Source organism: Rattus rattus, chromosome 2, assembly GCF_011064425.1.
Source record: "Rattus rattus isolate New Zealand chromosome 2, Rrattus_CSIRO_v1, whole genome shotgun sequence".
Taxonomy (NCBI): domain Eukaryota; kingdom Metazoa; phylum Chordata; class Mammalia; order Rodentia; family Muridae; genus Rattus; species Rattus rattus.
This window is the reverse complement of record NC_046155.1, coordinates 3,897,053-3,914,745: the sequence shown is the minus strand read 5'-3', so window position 1 is coordinate 3,914,745 and position 17,693 is coordinate 3,897,053. Positions and strand designations below refer to the sequence as shown.

At 45.6% G+C, this 17,693-nt stretch overlaps 1 protein-coding gene across 1 annotated transcript in view; it reads left to right on the top strand.

The window, feature by feature from the left end:
- Nucleotides 1-5,698: 5,698 nt before the first annotated feature.
- Nucleotides 5,699-17,693, top strand: part of LOC116890805 (histone-lysine N-methyltransferase KMT5B) — a 36,753-nt gene continuing 24,758 nt past the window's right edge. Inside the window, exon 1 of the mRNA XM_032891289.1 lies at nucleotides 5,699-5,806. The gene's annotated coding sequence lies outside the window, so the exon portion shown is untranslated. The remainder of the gene's footprint in view (nucleotides 5,807-17,693) is intronic.

Below are 17,693 nucleotides of genomic sequence, written 5' to 3'. Positions count from 1 at the left end.
TTGAGCGCTGGGATTAAAGGTGTGAGCCACCACTGCCCAGTGATTCTACAGGTCAATGTCAAGGGGACAATTCCTCAGTTGGGGTTACTCTTCCTGGAGTGTCTAGGCGTGTGTTAATAGAACTGACTGGTGTGTCTCCCCAGTCCATGCATTAGAACTTAATCTTCAGGGTCACACTTTCATTGTATTTGGAGGTGGGGATTCAGAACAGAGTTAGAGTAAGAAGAGGTCATGGGGGATAGGACTTTGATGACATGATTGGCTTTGTTTCTGTCCATGTGCATGTGTGTGCATGTATATGTAAGTGCTTGTGCATATAGGGGACATAGAACAACCTCAGATGTCATTCATTCCTTGGAATGTTTCCACTTCTTTTTTTCTTTTTAAAGACAAGGTCTCAAATAGCTCTGGCTGTCCAGGGACACACTTTGCAGACCAAGCTGTACTCAAACTCACAGAGATCCACCTGTCTCTGCCTCCCAAGGTAAGAATAAAGGCATGTGCCACCATGCCCAACTTTTTTTTTTTTTTAGATTTATTTTATGCTCTTCCAGATGTCCTAAGTTTGATTCTCAGCAACCACATGGTGACTCACAACCATATGTAATGGGATCTGGTGCCCTCTTCTGGTATGTCAAAGAACAGTGACAGTGTACTCACATATATAAAATAAACCTTTTTTTAAATTTATTCATTTATTATATATAAGTACACTGTAGCTGTCTTCAGACACCAGAAGAGAGCATCAGATCTCTTTACAGATGGTTGTGAGCCATCATGTGGTTGCTAGGAATTGAACTCAGGACCTCTGGAAGAGCAGTCGGGGCTCTTAACCAGAGCCATTTCTCCAGCCCATAAATAAACCTTTTAAAAACAAGATTTATTTTATGTTTATGGGTGTTTTATTTGCATGTGTGTATGAACCACATGTGTACAGTGCCTTCGAGGGCACTGACAAGGGCACCAGAGCCTCTAGAACTGGAGTTCAGATGGCTGTACACTGTCATGTGGTTGCTGGGAATTGAACTTGGGTCCTCTGGAAAAGCAGCCAGTGCTCTTAACCACTGAGCCATCTCTCCAGCCTCAATCTTGGTTTTAGAGGCAGGGTCTCTCACTGGCCTGATACTTGTTAAGTAGTCTAGGCTGGTCAGTTAGCTCCACAAGTCACCTTGAATGCTGGGATTACAAACCGATTATCATTCCTGACCTTTTCCCATGGGTCCTGGAGGTTAAACTCAGGTCCTCATACTTGACGGTCAGCATTTACTAGCAGAACATCGCCCCAGCACAGGAGGAGCTTTATATAAATCGGAACGGAAAGGCTGGAGAGCTGGAAGGATGATTAAGATCACATGCACTTTTCCAGGGGATTCAAGTTCAGTCCATATACCCATGTCAGGTATTGACAACTGCCTGTCAACTCCAGCTCCAGGGCATCTGACGCCTTCCTTTGGCCTCCGATGGCACACATAGGCACACACCCACAGAAGTGCACATAATTAATAATAAATCTTTTTTTAGAAAGAGCAAAGAGTTAAACTAAATGTTGTTTTGTCTCACTGTGTGAAATGCCATCCAGAAGGCAGACACCTAATATTAACATCAGGGTCTCAGATTTGCCAAACTCCAGAACTGGGAGTCTAATATTAAACTCCTATTCTTGTCAATGACACAGCTGCTTAGCCACAGGTATTTTCTTATAGCAATAGAAGAAGAATGGAGTGTGGGTTTTTTAAAAAAGTATCTTATTGAGAGTAAATTAGCAAATAATGTAAAATTTAGTGTGACAGATACAAAGAATTCAAACAGCTTCAGAAGGTCCGTGGTTAATGAAGGTGGTAAAAGATGCTGTGTGAGAATCCTAACAGTGAAGTCTTTCAGCCGCGGGGTGTCTGACTATTCCAGGTGAATGCTCTGAACAAAACCCCTATGTTGTACATTTGTTCCAAGCTCATCGGTGTGAAAAAGACACATCACCATCTGAATAACCTCGAACCCGTGGAGCAGGGAGAGGGGTCAATGAGCTCATCCCTGAAGCAAGTCTGAATGATTAAAGAGCCTCCCCTGCATCCCTTCCAGGAGTCAGAAGTGAGCATGAGCCTGTTCTCTCTGTGGCGCTCCTCGGGCAGCTCTGCAGGCTCACAGGCAGCAATTTAACAAGCCCTTCTCCCTTCTCGGAGAAGAGTAAGGGCTCGAAGAGTATTGGCTAATGGGCAGGATGGTGAGCCTGCTAAGGTAGAAGTAGAGAGGTAAGGATGCTGGGCCACTGCAGTCACAAGGGAGGGTGGAAAGTGTGCGGGGCCAAGTTGCAGAAGTGTCGGAGAGGGAGAGGGCAGTCCAGGGGCCTGGCGGTGCCCAAATCCAAGACCAGGAAGCCAGCCAGCGGCCCAGCGGGTTCCCAGAATGCCCAAACCCATCTCCACGTCCCACCAGTTTCAGAGAGCTGCTTACAGCAGAGCAGTCTTGTATTTGTTGGGGGGAGGCTGGAGAGGTGCATGCAAGAGTCCAGACACCCAAACTGCGTTACAAGTAGACGTTGAGGAGTAAATCATCCAACCTGAGATCCAGGCTCAGCCCCAGGTGCAGGGACTCCAAAGGAGTACAGGGTCCCAGTGAGCAATCTCCTGAGGCAAAAGGGAACTGGTGAAGCTGACATTTGGAGAGGGGGTACCATGGACCATGAGGATCATGAGACTAGGCTGGGTGACTAAAATGCTACTGGGCATACCAATGCCAGCCTGTTGGCCACAAGAACTGACTTTGTGGGCTCAGCCAGTGCCCTGGCAATGGCACTGTTTGTTCAGGGGTCCTGCCAGCGTTGGGCTGGGGCTCCCATGGGTCAGTCTCAGGATGTTTCTGCCACGGCAGACTGAGACCCTACCGCCAACTCAGCCTTTCTTTAGAGTTGTTAGGCCCTCAACGTCCAGCCAGTCTGGGTGGGGGTCCCAGGCTCTGTGGCTGGTTCTCCTGCCATAGGGTACCCGGAGGCTTCATATTGTAAATGCCAAGGCTCATGTCATGCGGGGGCCCAGCAGGTGCCTGGCCTTCTATTTCCTGATCCCTACCTCTTGCCAGCTGGCAGGAGAAGCCTCTAGCTGACCTCTCACTGTAGGAAAGTCTAATTTCCAGTTTCTCCCAGTAGGGCTACTCCCAGTTGTGGCAAGAGCCAGCTCAGCCATGACCTCTGTAGATCAAGCCCTTTAAAAAGCCCCAAGCTTTCAGCGTGGCTCAACAAAGGTCCTGAGCCCAGCCTACTTTCATCAATCATGGTCTACCTAGGTCTCACAACTGCCACTAGGAGAGCAGCACATGTTGGGGGATTGGAAGGACAGCCTAGTACTAGAGACTAAAAGGCTGTGCTATGCTCACTCGTGTCTTCTACGCTAGGCTAGAATCCCAGTCCATTCCCTTGGAAGGCAAGACCCACAACACTTGGTCTGGCATTCAGCAGGGAATAAATGGAAGGACTGTAAGAGCTATACAGAGTTGGGAACCTGGGTGAGCCTGAAGGGCCATGTGCTGTTGGGTTGAGGTGGAAAAGACAGGGGAACTTGAGGCTTGCTGACGTTTGGGTAGACTTGAAGTCTGAGCATCACACCTCTGAGGTCAGTCTAGGACCATGGGTGCCCACTGGAGGTAGATGGTGACCCATGTGTGCTTGCCTCCTTGGCATTGGGTATCAAAGGTGCAGAAGCAACTTTAGTGTCCTTGGCACTAATTTGGAGCCAAGCCCTACAGAAGTGGGGGTTGGGGGAGGCATTCAGTAAGAAACTAGAAAAATGAAACAAAACAACTAAGGTCAAAGGGATTGTTAGCTGTGTCTACAAAAAGGGAATACAGCAGGATAGATCTGATGCCAAGGTGACTGGAATTGGCAGGAAGTAGACCGGAAGTGTCAAGCCCTGTTTCTCCTGTGGCTGGTCTCCTATGCCCACTGCCCACTTCCAGGATGATCTGTAGACTGAGGATACAGGTTACACAGCTGAGGTCAGCACAAGAGTTGTGGTTTTGAGGAAATACACCCTCCCAGCTATGTGTCCTTAGCAGGTTATTGTGCCTGTTTCCCATCTATGGAAGGGATAACAAGGTCAAATCTACTACTCAAGATCAGAGAGGAGGCTGGAGAGGTGCATGCAAGAGTCCAGACACCCAAACTGCTTTACAAGTAGACGTTGAGAAGTAAATCATCCAACCTGAGATCCCAGGCTTAGCCCCAGGTGCAGGGACTCCAAAGGAGTACAGGGTCCCAGTATTAGTTGGACTCCACTGAGCCATCCTCTAGAAAGTGCCTACTGTGCTAGGGTATGTGAGAGTGCAGGGTGGTAGTGGTGTTTGTAGGGAACCAAGGCAGGCTGGGGCTCTCCTGGAATGGTCCCTCGATTGCTTTCCCTGTCCCATGTGTGGCTGGAGTTGCATTCTTTTTTTCCTTACATTGCCTGAACACTTTTGTACTTTTCCTTAACACCCTCCACCTCAGTCAGGTGCTTACTTCTGTATGTGACAACCTCAAATGTCTCCTTCAGGTCCCAACCACCTGCTTCACTTTAAAGCCTTTGTTTTTCATTGAGTAGTGTATAAGAGGTTCTGGCTCCAGCCCTGAGTAGTTGAAAAGTCACCTAACCAGTCCGTGCCTCAATGTCCCTATGTGTAAATTGGGACCCACAATGCTTTCGACCTCTGGGGATTACCCTGAGGGACAAATAAGGCGGTATACCAGATCGCTATGAACGATGCCTGGTTAGGGGTTCAGGATGTGACCCTAGTTATTGTTGTGCGGCACCCCTTATCCGACTGAAAGATCCAAGGGGTGGGGCTTCGCCATACCCCAGGCGTGGGTGCAAGCCACTCCGGATCTTCCGCCCCAAGCTCCCGGAGGACCAAACCGCCTTTCTCGCACCGGTTGAGCCCGAAGAGAGTAAAGAGTGGCCAAGTCGTGGAGAGGTTGTCACTCAGTAGGTGCTCAAGGAGCGGCCGGTGGCAGCACGGGGGACCCAACGCACGTTCCCTCCCCACCTTCCGAGTGGTAACGCTCCGGTGGCCCACATGGTCTTGAAGGGTGTTTCTGCTTCCAACGACACCCATCCCCACAACAAAGAAACTCGCCATCCCAAGCCGCCTCCCCTCGGTGCACCCCGGAGGCACAGCGGGACCGAATCGCAGTGCGCCCGCAGCTGCCCTCCCCCGAAATCGCAGCTGGGGAGCTGTCCCTGGTAGGTGCAGGTGCGCGAGGGACGGGGGCGGGGGCCAACCCCGCGGGGCAGCGAGCGGCCGGCAATCTAGGTGGCGCCCGCCGGGCGCGCGGCGACGCCGCCTCTACCGAGATTTAAAGGGCAGCCGGGCGGAGGGATCTCCGAACAACGCTCGGTGCGATCCCTCCGCCTCGAGGCTCAGCGACGGCAACGACGCGGCTTCTTTGGAAAAATCGCCCTTGTGCCTCCGCCGTCGGGTGCCGCGGCAGGGAACTTCATTTTTTCTGGTGTCTCTCCGCCTCTTCCCGCAGAATTCCGTCGAAGCCTTCACGGCCACTAGCGCGGGGCAAAGGAACGCGCACGCTCGGTGTCGGCGTGGTGTCCCTCCGCCGTCATCCGTGGACTCATTTTCGTGTCCTTCCACCGAGCCCGGGCGGTGTCCGGGTGGCTCACCGGGGGCGGCGACGCGTCTGCGGCGCGGCAGCGAGGCTCGGGGGCTATGAGGTGAGGACGCCCGGGGACCGGAGGCGGCACCCGGCGCTGCGCGAGAACGCAGGACGCGAAGCCCCGAAGCCGGCGGATGCCCCTCAGATCCCGCGACTGCGCGCGAGGTGGAGGTGAGGCCCGAGGTCTGTGAGGCGGGGGTGGCCCAGCGCTGCGAGCTAGGGCTCGGGGACAGGGGCTGGGCGCGGGCCGCGGTGGCGGCCGTGGCGGCAGTGTTGGGGGGGCCCTCGGCGGACGCGGACTCCTTTATTTCCCCCCCTCCCGTCAGCGGAGGCAGCGGGCGGTGCTACGTCCATGCCGCCATATTGGATTTTACTCTCCAATTTTTTCTGAGGAAATATTTTTTGGTGATTAATTTTTTGGAGGGACGAAAAAGTGTAGCCGAGCTCCTCGGAAGCTCAGTAGAAGAGCTCTTGGATGGGCCCGGTGCTGGAAGACGGGCCGTGCTGGCGGTGAGCCGCGGAGGACGTACGTGCGTGCGTGCGGGAACCGGGCCGCGGGGCGGGGCTGCGGGGCCGGGACGACCAGGCGAGCGCGGCCTGCAGTGGTGGAGGCGGCCGGAAGGGAGCAGTAGCGGTCGGCGAGGGCCGGGTCGCGGCCGCACGAGGGGAGCTGCTCGGCCGCTCGGGATTGGGGGACTGTGTTTTTCCTCTTCTCCAATGGGCGGCTGTCGAGCGTCTCGCCCAATCTGCTCGCGCTGGCGCGCCGAACTTTCGGTTGTTTTTGTTTTGGCCCGAGCCTCGTTTCCTGTCGCTCCAGGCTCAGCCTGTCGCTCTTCAGTTCGCTCCCTCCCCTCTCCGTGCTGTCCCGCGGCGTCGCGGGGGGTGAGGGGGACCAAGCTCGAGCCGAGCGCTGTGGTACTGGCGTCTCTCGATCTGTCATCCGCTCATTCGGCCGGAGTGCGAGGAGGATCCGTGAAGTTCATCTTGAACTTTCTGACGGCGTTCACTCTTGAGAGAGTTCCCTCCAGAGGAGCAGACAAGATGAACTACCTGAATTGATAATTTTTTTTTAAAACCTGCCTTCTAAACTTAAAACTATTTAACCCAGAGAGGCCTGTGAGGTTGGGAGACTGCGGAATGGATGGATTCCTTAGAGGAACTCGCTTCTCCCTGTAATTTTTTCCGGGTCCTTTTTTTTTTTTTTTTTTTTTTTTTTTAATTGACAGCAACGCCAGCCAGTTTGGGTAATTAGTAGACAAAACATAAGCCCTTTCAGAGGCGAGGAGGAAGTTACTTGTTGCCTGAAACGATCTTGGATGATTTGCGCATGAAGTCCATGCCTTAAGAGTGAATTGTCAAAGACATGTTTACTGTGTAGATGCAGTTTTGACCTCACTAGAAGCTTGCTCTTGGATTAAAGTGTGCAAATGTCTTGATGTCGTATGTGGGAAAACAATAGTTTTTGAGTCTAGCCTCTTGACATCGTACATTCTACTCCTCCCAAGCCCACACTAGTTTCCCATACCTGGTGCCTTTTGGCCATCCAGTCTCCGGCGATCCCACACCCTTTCTTCTGTCCCAGAATACAGAAAATCCCCAAGAGAGTGTAGCTTGCTGCTGGCACGGTCTTTTGAACAAGCATCCTGGGTGGCCCTCAACAGAAAGCAGGATTCCTCTGTTCCCTGAACGTCTTTGTACATCACATTGGTTTTCTTGTGAGCCTGTTGAGTCTTGTACTAAGATTTATCTGGTCCACTTTAGCACAGGTGTTCAGCAGTCACTTCATGAAAGAGATAATTTGTAAATTTCTAGCTTGTCAAGCTTCTTTGTAGTTTTAAAAAATGTATCCAGTCAGTGTCATTGAAAGTTTTTTAAAAATTGTTATAAAAGAGAAAAAGAAAAGAAACAGAACTCTTACCTTTAGAGAACTTATGCTTCAAGAGGACAGTAGGCCCCATCCTTTCCCTGTGATTGAAACCTAACTCTTTCAAGTACCATTTCCAAGGACTTTCCTTTTTCTCCCAAGTGCTCTTTTGAATGTGTTTTAACTCACTGTGGTGACACTGGGCTACTACTACTCTGAGCTCTCCATACTTGTAGAAGACACCAGTGGACAGTGCCTAGGAAGGCTGGGCTGCAGAAATGTATGCAGATGAGATTGAGAGGGGTGTGTCCTGGGATGTTTGTGTGGTTGAACAGGTGTTTTGTAGGTGGGTGGAGCAGTCTCTTTAAGTTTCCCTTTGGGTCATCTGTGGATCTTACCTCCTATGCAGTCATCTTCTATGCAGCTATCAGCTTGTAGGTTTATAATGCTCAGCTATGTGTCTGGGTTATACAACAGATTTGTGTATAGCATCTGAGAAGCTCCCTGTCTTCAGGAGTACTTTTACAGTGGCTTGCAGAACAAATACTCTCAGATAAATCATTATGATTCCATCCATTATTTTGTGCTTTTGTTTGTCACATGTGAACTTTATCTTCTCCATTCAACAAAATCCTTTTCTCTGGTCAAAAGGTCTGGGACTTTGCTAGCTCTAGAGCATTCTTTACTAGTAAAAACAAGGGATCATATGGTGTCACATTATTGTTTGCCTAGCATAAATTGAGTAACTGTAGGGAGAGACAACTCGGGTGGTTGTATCTCAGGTAGAGCTAGATACTAGCTCTATGTGTATATGTGACCTTTGCATTTTCTGGCTTTAATGACTTTGTTTTGGGAGTGAATAAAACACTTGATTTACTAGCGTGTCAGTGGAGAAAAAGGAAAGACTCATAAATCAAAGTTTCTGACTAGCTGATGGATTTCAGTGCAGCAAAGTGAGTTCTGCTCTTCCAGAGTTCCTGAGTTCAGTTCCTGGTACCCACATTAGCTGACTCATTTCAGCCCCAGGGAATCTGACATTTCTGGCTTCTAAGAGCACCTGTACTCATGTGCACATAACCACACACTCACACATAATTAAAAGTAGTAAAATGATCATTTAGAAAATACTCTTAAGGGGTTGGGGATTTAGCTCAGTGGTTCGGTCCCCAGCTCCAAAAAAAGAACCCCCCCAAAAAAATACTCTTAAACTTGAAGTATGAATTAAAATCCCTGCAGATTTTTAAATATATTCAAAGTTATGTGTATGAGTTGTTTTACCTAGATATGTGCATCTAGTATCCCCCCCCCCATGAGATCAAAGAGGACATCCAGTCCCTTAGAACCTGAGTTAGCAATGATTAGGAACCACTGTGTGGGTTCTGGTAACTGAATTTGGGTTCTTTGCAAGAGTAACAGGTGCGCATCACCACTGAGCTGTCTCTGCAGCTCCTGAACTTTGGAGTTAAGTGGCCAAGTTCTATAAACATACTGTATAGACAAGTGTTCTTAGTGAGCAGTCCAGGAGCTTTCAATCAGGGAGGGGGAGAGGCATGTTGTGAACAACCTCCTTTAAAATTCATTGTCCATATCTGCATTCTTCCTTCTAATAGGAGATTGTTAAATACAATTTTTTATAGTAGGTATCATTTTAGTCCCCCCCTCCAAATAATTGAATGCTTCCTAAAGATTAGAAGTACCAATGAGAGGAAAGGTGCCTGATCAATATTTAAACTATTTTTGTTCAGTATGATCAGAAATCCATTTTTTCCTATGCAAACACTTTCTAAAGTGTCTGAGCATGGTGTCTGGCATGTGCTTATAATCCTAGCCCTCTAGAGATAAGAGACTCAAATTGAAAGTCAGCCTAAACTACCTGGTAAGACCCTGTTTCGGAAAGCCAAAACAAGGTCTGTCGGTGTGACACATGCCTTTAATTCTAACACTTGAGAGGCAGAGGCAGGCAGATCTCTGAGTTTGAGACTAGCCTGGTCTACAGAGCAAATTCCATGTCAGCCAGGGCTACACAGAGAAACTCTTATCTCCAACCCCTCTCCCCCCAGAGAAGAAGCCAAAACAAACATAGTTTAAAGCTACAAATACAACTTGTTTTAGTCCCTAATTTTTAGTTATATGCATATTATTTTAAATGCATTGTAGGGTTTTTTTTAATAGCAACTCCATCTATACAATAATCACCCTAGCCTATTTTTTATAAATTTGTATTAATTTCTAGTGATATTTTTTCTTTTTAAATTTTTTTTGAGAAAGCAGATTTCCCATATTGTATTGTTTAAGCCAGAAAGTTAGAATAAGTGAATTTTCATGTGCCTGAAACCATTTACAGCTTTGTATCAGCCTTTGTTATCTTAGTTTACAATGAGGAAAAATAGTACCCACACTCTGTAAGTCTCTAAGTGACATTTTATTTTGCCATTCTCATCCCATAGTGCCCAGGGACAGTCAAACCAATTAGCATCTGCTGCCTCAGGCCTCAGGCCCTGAGTTGAGGCTAACTGGTGTGGAAATGGCACAAGCTCAGACACCTTTGAACTCTAGGGTTGTGTATAAACTATGATGCTGTTTATAAATATAATTTCGGGGCTGGTCAGAGGACTCCCCCTCCCCCCCCCCGGAGCTGAGGACCTAACCCAGGGCCTTGCACTTGCTAGGCAATCGCTCTACCACTGAGCTAAATCCCCAACTCCCAGAGGATTCTTACTGTAAGAGTTGGTACTGTGTTACAGCAGTCTCTGCTGTCACTCACTGTGTTCAAGGCACTGATGTGGCCAGGTGTTTGTTTCTGAAGAATGATTGGACATTCTCTCCAAAGTTACTTCTAGTCCTAAATTCTACTCCATCTTCCTGTATCTTCCCATTTCTAAGAACCACTCCAGTCACACTTACCATATACATTTGGTTTACTTAGCTCATCTTCAGGCGTCACACGGCTTTATGTCTTTTGAAGTGTCAGAAGAGGCTTTACACAGTGCAGGTGGTTTTCAGATTGAGATATTAGCATACATCAGTGGTCTGAAAATCTTGATATTTAAGCCTCACATGGCTCCTGCTTGCTAGGATCTCAGCAGCATGTCTTCATTTGTGTGTAGTAGGGCACATTAAACAAGTAAACAGACCCAGGGGCTTTTGTCTGTGATCAGCTCTTTTACTGTTTTGATTGTGGCTCAGCCTGTACTAAATTTCAACAAGAGTTTGAGACCCAGCATTGCTACCTGTGATAGAAATTTATTTGAGCAGCAAAATTCACTCCTGAGCCTTCTTGTTTGTGATGCTAATATCAGTGGAGTAGCTGAGCCATGAGCCCTTAGTCACACATGCTACTCTGAGTATTATAGCCCCTGGTACAAGTGGTAGGCCACCTGCATTTGTGTTCCCCCTTAAAGAAGCACCAGGTCAGCATTTTTCCTAACCAGCATTTTAAACATTTTACTTTATTTGTGTGTGTCTGTGTGTGTGAATGTAGGTGTTCATAGAATCCAAAAGAAGGTTTTGGATCCTCTGAAGTTGGAGTTAACAGGAGATAGTGAGTACCTGATGTGGGCGCTGGGAACTGAACTCTGGTCCTCTAAAAGAGCAGCAAGTGCTTTTACCCACAGAGCCGTATTTTCAACCTTGGAGTTGTAGCTTTTTTCTGAAGGTGGAAGCTCTTGTGGGCCCTCTAGTGTTCCATGGCCACAACAACTATTCCAGCACCATGAACAGTGCCTGAATGCCAGCAGGCTTTTGCTGTGTTTGTGGAATGAATGGATTCCAGGTCTGCAGAATGAATCATTTCATCTGATTTATAGGACGAGATGAAGTATCTGATGTGTCTGAATGACTCAGTGATCTCTGAAGAGTATTTTTATTTTCAAGGCAATGCCTACATTGCATCACGTAGAGTATATATTTATACTGAGCCCACATACTGAGAACAAAGGGTCCTTGACCCTTCAGCCAGTGAACTAGTATAGTCTGTGACTAGAGAGCCTGTAGGAAACCTTTCCCCTTCCAGAAAGAAGCAGAAGCAGCCTCACTCAGGGTCCTAGAAAGTTCAAAGTTAATTGGCTTTTAAAAACGTTTGGTGAATAGAAGTAAATAGCCAAAGTGCTTTCCCCACACCATGATCCTCTCTATGTTTTCATTTTTTTTTCCTGATTAAAGTCTCAATGTATCTTTTAATTTTTTCACATCTTTGTAGTTCTTACCAGATCGTGGTTATTTTAGATGACTACATATGTAGTCTCTTCACACACTGAAGCTCTATGAAGGCAGAAGCTATTACCATTCTATTCTAGTATCTTCACTTATGGGGCAAGTATATCCAAAGATTTACATTGAGGCTTTATCGCTTCTTTGTATGTTACTAAGAATGTACAATCTGACCTTGGCTATCTTGCCTAATTCTTCTGGCCTTGTTCTCATTAATACATTGAGGAAGACAGTGGTAGCATTGTATTACAGGGTTGTGTGTGGACTCGTGATATGCTACTCAGTCTTTGGTACAGCTCTGAGTCAAAGTGAAGCCATGGTGTGGAGAGCCCAGAACACTAGTTAAGAGATTGCATCTATTGTGCCACATAGACCCTGTTCCCTCACTGTAGGTGAGGTGCTGCTTTGCAAGACATGGCTCTCTTGTCTAGTGCCTGTGTATCTTGCTCATCCTTGTTTCTTTCCTTGACATTGAACTTCCTATGATAAAGCTCAGAGTACGTTTGTTTTCTTGTGTGTCATGTACCAATATAATAGTCAAATAACTTGCTACTTAAGTCTGCATGGGTTTTAAATTTATTTTATGAGAGCATCTCACTAAGTAGTGGCCTCAAACATTAGGCCCACTGCCTCAGCCTCCCAAGTAGCTGGGATTACAGGTGTGGGCCATTGTGGCCAACTGAGTTTCTTCCTTTGGTTTTTATTTTTGCCCATGTCAAAGAAACTGTCAGTATGTTTGTGTGAATTTATGCTACATCTGAGGGTGTCTCCTAAGGGGATTGGGTCTCCTGGAGCTGGAGTTACAGTCAGCTACCCAATGTGAATGCTGGTAGCTAAATTTGTGTCCTCTGCAAGAACATTATGTTCTGTTAACTGTTTAACCATCTCCCTTAGCCCCTGAGACTGAGACATTTTGCAGTAGAGATGATAAAATATTTTTTAAAAGATTTATTTATTTATGTATATGAGTATATTGTCGCTTCTTCAGACATACTAGAATAGGGCATCAGATCCCATTACAAATGGTTGTGAGCCACTCTGTGGGTGCTGGGATTTGAACTCAGGACCTTTGGAAGAACAGTCAGTGCTCTTAACCACTGAGCCATCTCTCCACCTTTTTTGCTCAGAAGTAGAGTACTGTTTGGAGCTAGGAGCTATAGAAGCTGTACTTACTGGAATGTGGCAGTAGGTGACATCTATTTCTAGAAAAGGGACCGAAAGTACAGCAAAGGAAATATTGGTTGTATTGGCCCTTGTTTGTATTGGGTGTTACTATTGAGTGAGCCCTGATCAGGTGGAAAAATGGAGACAGTGGTTTTGTGGACTTTCTTTACAATAACATAGCTAAAACTTTCATTTTAGAAATACTTACTGAGGCTATTGGAGTCAAGGAGTATCTTTTACATAAACCATGGTCGAACACTCCAAATGTGGAGGTAGAAGAAACTGTCAGTATTTTTTCTACTGAAGCATTTGGAGAAGATTGTATTTCAGGTCCAACTGTAGATCCACAGCCAAATACTGTAGCTGCCTAGTCAGAACTTATCAGTCGAGGGGTTTTAGTGTTTACATGTTTTGCTAAATCAAAATTTTTATCTAAGCAGGCTTTTGATAAAATAGAATAATGTCAGCCATGACACTGCTCAGAAGTGGTTATTTGACTTAACACTCACCACTTTAGTACCTAATTGTGTAGCGGAGAAGCCAACTGTATTTTTAGAACCCATGCAAGTCTGTACCTATGTCTCACACCTCTAATCACAGGGGAAATAACTTTGAAGATACTTTCAATATATTGGTTCTATAAGAACAGTTTTGATTGTAGTGGCATTTTGTATGCTTCTAGTCTGATGACAAGTTTTTACCTTGGTGACTTTGTCATGGTCTTTGTAGCAGTTTTCCTTTGGGTATTGGAGCAAACTACCTGGTTCTTGATTAATAAATAAATAAATAAATAAATAAATAAATAAATAAATAAATGATTTCCAGAATCTTCAACGAGATAGAGCCTTTTTTATTTTTTTATGTTTCTTTGAGTGCATGAATGCCATAATGTTCATATAGGAAGGCAGAGGATAACTGTGTGGGTCCCACGAATTGATCTCAGGTCATCAGGTGGGACATCTTTACCCAGTGAGTCATGTCACTGGTACTGCAATCTGCTTTTTAACTTCTGTTTTCTTTTCAGCCATTGTATGCTGTTCCTGCCACTGTATGCTTTCTCTAAGATAAAACACACAGATAAGTCCAGCATGTTAAACTTATTCAGGAGTTCTTGGTAATGTCATAGAAATTATGTTAAAATTCTTTATAGTCACTCAGAATGAATTTTTTTTTTTAATTATTTATTTACTGTATTTATATGAGTAGATTGTCACTGTCTTCAGACACACCAGAAGAGGGCATCAGATCCCTTTAGAGATGGTTATGAGCCACCATGTGGTTGCTGGGAATTGAACTCAGGACCTCTGGAAGAGAAGTCAGTGCTCTTAACCACTGAGCCATCTCTCCAGTTCCAGAATGAATGTTTTTATTTCTACAACATTAAAAAAATTTTTTAGGGGTTGGGGATTTAGCTCAGGGGTAGAGTGCTTGCCTAGCAAGCACAAGCCCTGGGTTCGGTCCCCAGCTCCGGAAAAAAAATTTTTTTTTTTAAAGTAGTTTTCTTTCAATTTGTGTCTTACCTGCTTGTATGTTTGTATGAAACATGTGTGCCTTGTGCCTATGGAGGCCAGAAGAGGGCATCAGATCCCCCTGGAACTGAAGTTAAAAGTTACAAGCGGTTCTGAGCTGCCATATGGGTGCTAAGAACTAAACCTGGGTCCTCTGCAACCAGTGCCCCTAACCTCTCAGCCATCTCTCAGGTCCTCTCTGCAGAATTTAAAAAGTAGTTTTGTACAAAATTAAACTCTCCCATCTTGAAGTTACAATTGGAAGCAGTATCCTCCAAATGGCCAAGACTGCAAAGTCAGGAACCTACCAGCACTGTGCTTTCATCCAGTGACTGGGCGGGAAGATGCCCATTGTTGTTGGGCACAGGATACTTCCTGAGTCGAGTACATTTACTGAGACAACTATGTTTTCTTCTGAATTGAGTGCTTTTTTGAATATAAGTAAGTAAGCATTTAGGGAAAATGGTACCCTGTCCCCTAAATGCAGCTGTAGTGTTCTCATGCAGGGAGGTGTGGTGGTGGATGGACACTCCGTCTTAGTGATATTATGTCATGGTGTGAGTATGAGTTCCCATTTCTACCTCAGTTTTTTGGGAGGGATGGATTATTTTGTACTTTATTTGAGATGGGGATCTCACTATGTAGTTGGCCTCAAATTTATCATCTTTTTAAGCTTCCAGACTAGCCTTCTGAATTTCCTAAGTACTTTCTTATTTAAACAGTTGTCTAATGTGCTTCATGCTGATCCTAATTTGCACCCTCCATCCCCAACATTGTGCTTGGTCCTAGAACCTGAGAAACATTGCCTCTTCCCATTGCCTCTTCCCCCACTTGTTGATCCAGTGACACTCTCCCTTTGTGTTGATGAACCAGCCTCTTGAGAATGATGCTGCCATCCCTAGTTACCTTTCCTCAGAATCTAGTTGCATCATTTTCAGAGAGTGCAGGGTCACCCCTTGGGACTTTATCATCTTCCACTTAGATAAGCATGTCACTGCAGTCCAGAGAATTAACTTTTTAAATAGAGTATCCTGGATTTATTCTTTGACAATATCATACATAAAACAATGTATCTTGATCATACCCTCCAACTTTTCCCTCCACTCCTCCCAGCAACCCCCCCAACATACTCTTTCCTCTTTTCCTTTTTTTTTGGGGGGGGGGGGAGGTGTGTGGCTCTCTATCTGTAAGCCCCTGAGTCCTGTTAGTATAGGATCACTTGCTGGAATACTGACTGTTGCTGCTGTCTTGATCTTGTACAGATAACCACAATGGTAGTGAGTCCATGAGAGAGTTCCTGGTTCACAGCACTCCCCCATCATCCTATTTTTACATTCTTTCCACCTCTTCCTCCTTGATGCTCTCTGAGCCAGGGAGTAGGGTTTGATATAGATGTCCCATATTGGGCTGAACACTCAGCACTTTGGACCACTTTGAGACTCTGGATTCAATGCTAACCATTGAAGAAAGAAACTTGTCTGCCCAAAGCTGAGTGCAACATTAACCTGTGTGCGTAAACATAAATATTTAGGAAACAGTTTGACCTGTCCATCCAGCAAGTCAACAGTAATAGGTTCCCCACCACCCTCACCCCCTTTTTTCCTTTGAGGCCAGGTCTTATGCAGCTCAGACTGACATCAAACTTGTTATGTCCCTGAGGCTGCTGTTTTAACTGCCAATCCTCCTGCCTCTGCACCACAAGTGCTGGAATGATAAGCATCCATTACCATGTCCACCAGATGTTAAAAAGTTTTAACACGGGGACTGGACTGGTGGCTCCCTCCTTATGGCCTCCAAGGTTGCTAGGTACACACACATGGTATACATAAAGGTATACATGCAAAATACTCGTGTTAATATAAAAGTAAGTGGGGCTGGAGAGGTGGCTCAGTAGTTAATCACTTACTGCTGTTGTAGAGGATCTGGGTTTGGTAGCTCACAACTGTAACTCAGGTTCCAGGGGATCCATCTCTTTCTTCTCACTTTTAACAGCTTCTACAGGCATATGATAAATATGCATACACTCAGGTATTATGAAAATAAATAAATAAAATTATTAGGGCTAGAGAGATAGCTCAGCAGTTAAGAGCACTGACTATTCTTCCAGAGGTCCTGATTTCAATTCCCAGCAATCACAGACTGGCTCACAACTATCTGTAATGAGATCTGATCCCCTCTTCTGGTATGTCTGGAGGGTATACTCACATACATTAAAAATAATAATAAAATAAAATTACTAAAAGAGTAGTGTGTGATTTTTAACTGTTGTGAGTCATTTACATTTTAGCCTCTCAAATAAATTTTAGAAATTTAACTGAGACCCTAAACAATCTCAAATTAATCAGTGTTTCTAGCATTCCTCAGTCCCTCAATTTAATTGACATTTATCTTTCCTGGCATTTAAGACTTCTTCTTTTGCTAATCTTCCTTTTTGTCCTGCCATTGTTTTTTTAGCACAGACTGTATTTCTGAGTGCATGTTTAGAGACACTGCATCCATGTACGATGTTCATTCCTTAGCAGGGCTCGCTCAGTCATCAGTGGTCTGTCCTAACTTGCCTTCTGAATCTCTGCTCCCTCTACCCAAGATGACTTTTTTTCCCCCCGTAGCTGGGGACTGAACCCAGGGCTTTGTGCTTGCTAGGCAAGCGCTCTACCACTGAGCTAAATCCCCAACCCCCCAAGATGACTTCTTTAAGTGCTGTTCCTGGGCTGTTTTTGCTCCTTCTTCCTTCATGGGCTGCTTTGTCCTTGTCTTGACTTTTGATTATTAGCTAGTCTTCTTAGCTCTTAGACCTACTTTATCCACAGGCCTAGATAAATTTGGATCTGTGGCTTGAAATTCTATAAGTACCACAGTACCAGGTGGTATTCCCCAGCCTGTTTCTCAACCCTGGGCATCTAGAAATGACCAAAGCCTAAGATTCCTATAGTTTCTGTCAGCTGCCTCAAGGTTCTTCTATAGGAAGTATGAGTTCTCATTGTCTGACCTCTACATTTAGTCTCAGTGCTGTTCATGAAACCTTCAGAGAAGACCCAAAGTCAGCCATTTCTTGTTACCTATGCAGGCCAGTGTTGCATCTCTGCTTTTAAATTGTGAACTTTTCACAACAGTAACCTCCTAGTATGGTCCTTTAAAACTGAAGTGATGGGGTTGGGGATTTAGCTCAGCGGTAGAGCGCTTGCCTAGCGGCGCCAAAGGCCCTGAGTTGATTCCCAAAAAAAAGAACCAAAAAAAAAAAAAAAAAAAAAAAAAACAAAAAAAAAACCTGAAGTGATGTTAACGTCACTCTGCTTCCTGTGTTTCTGAAAGA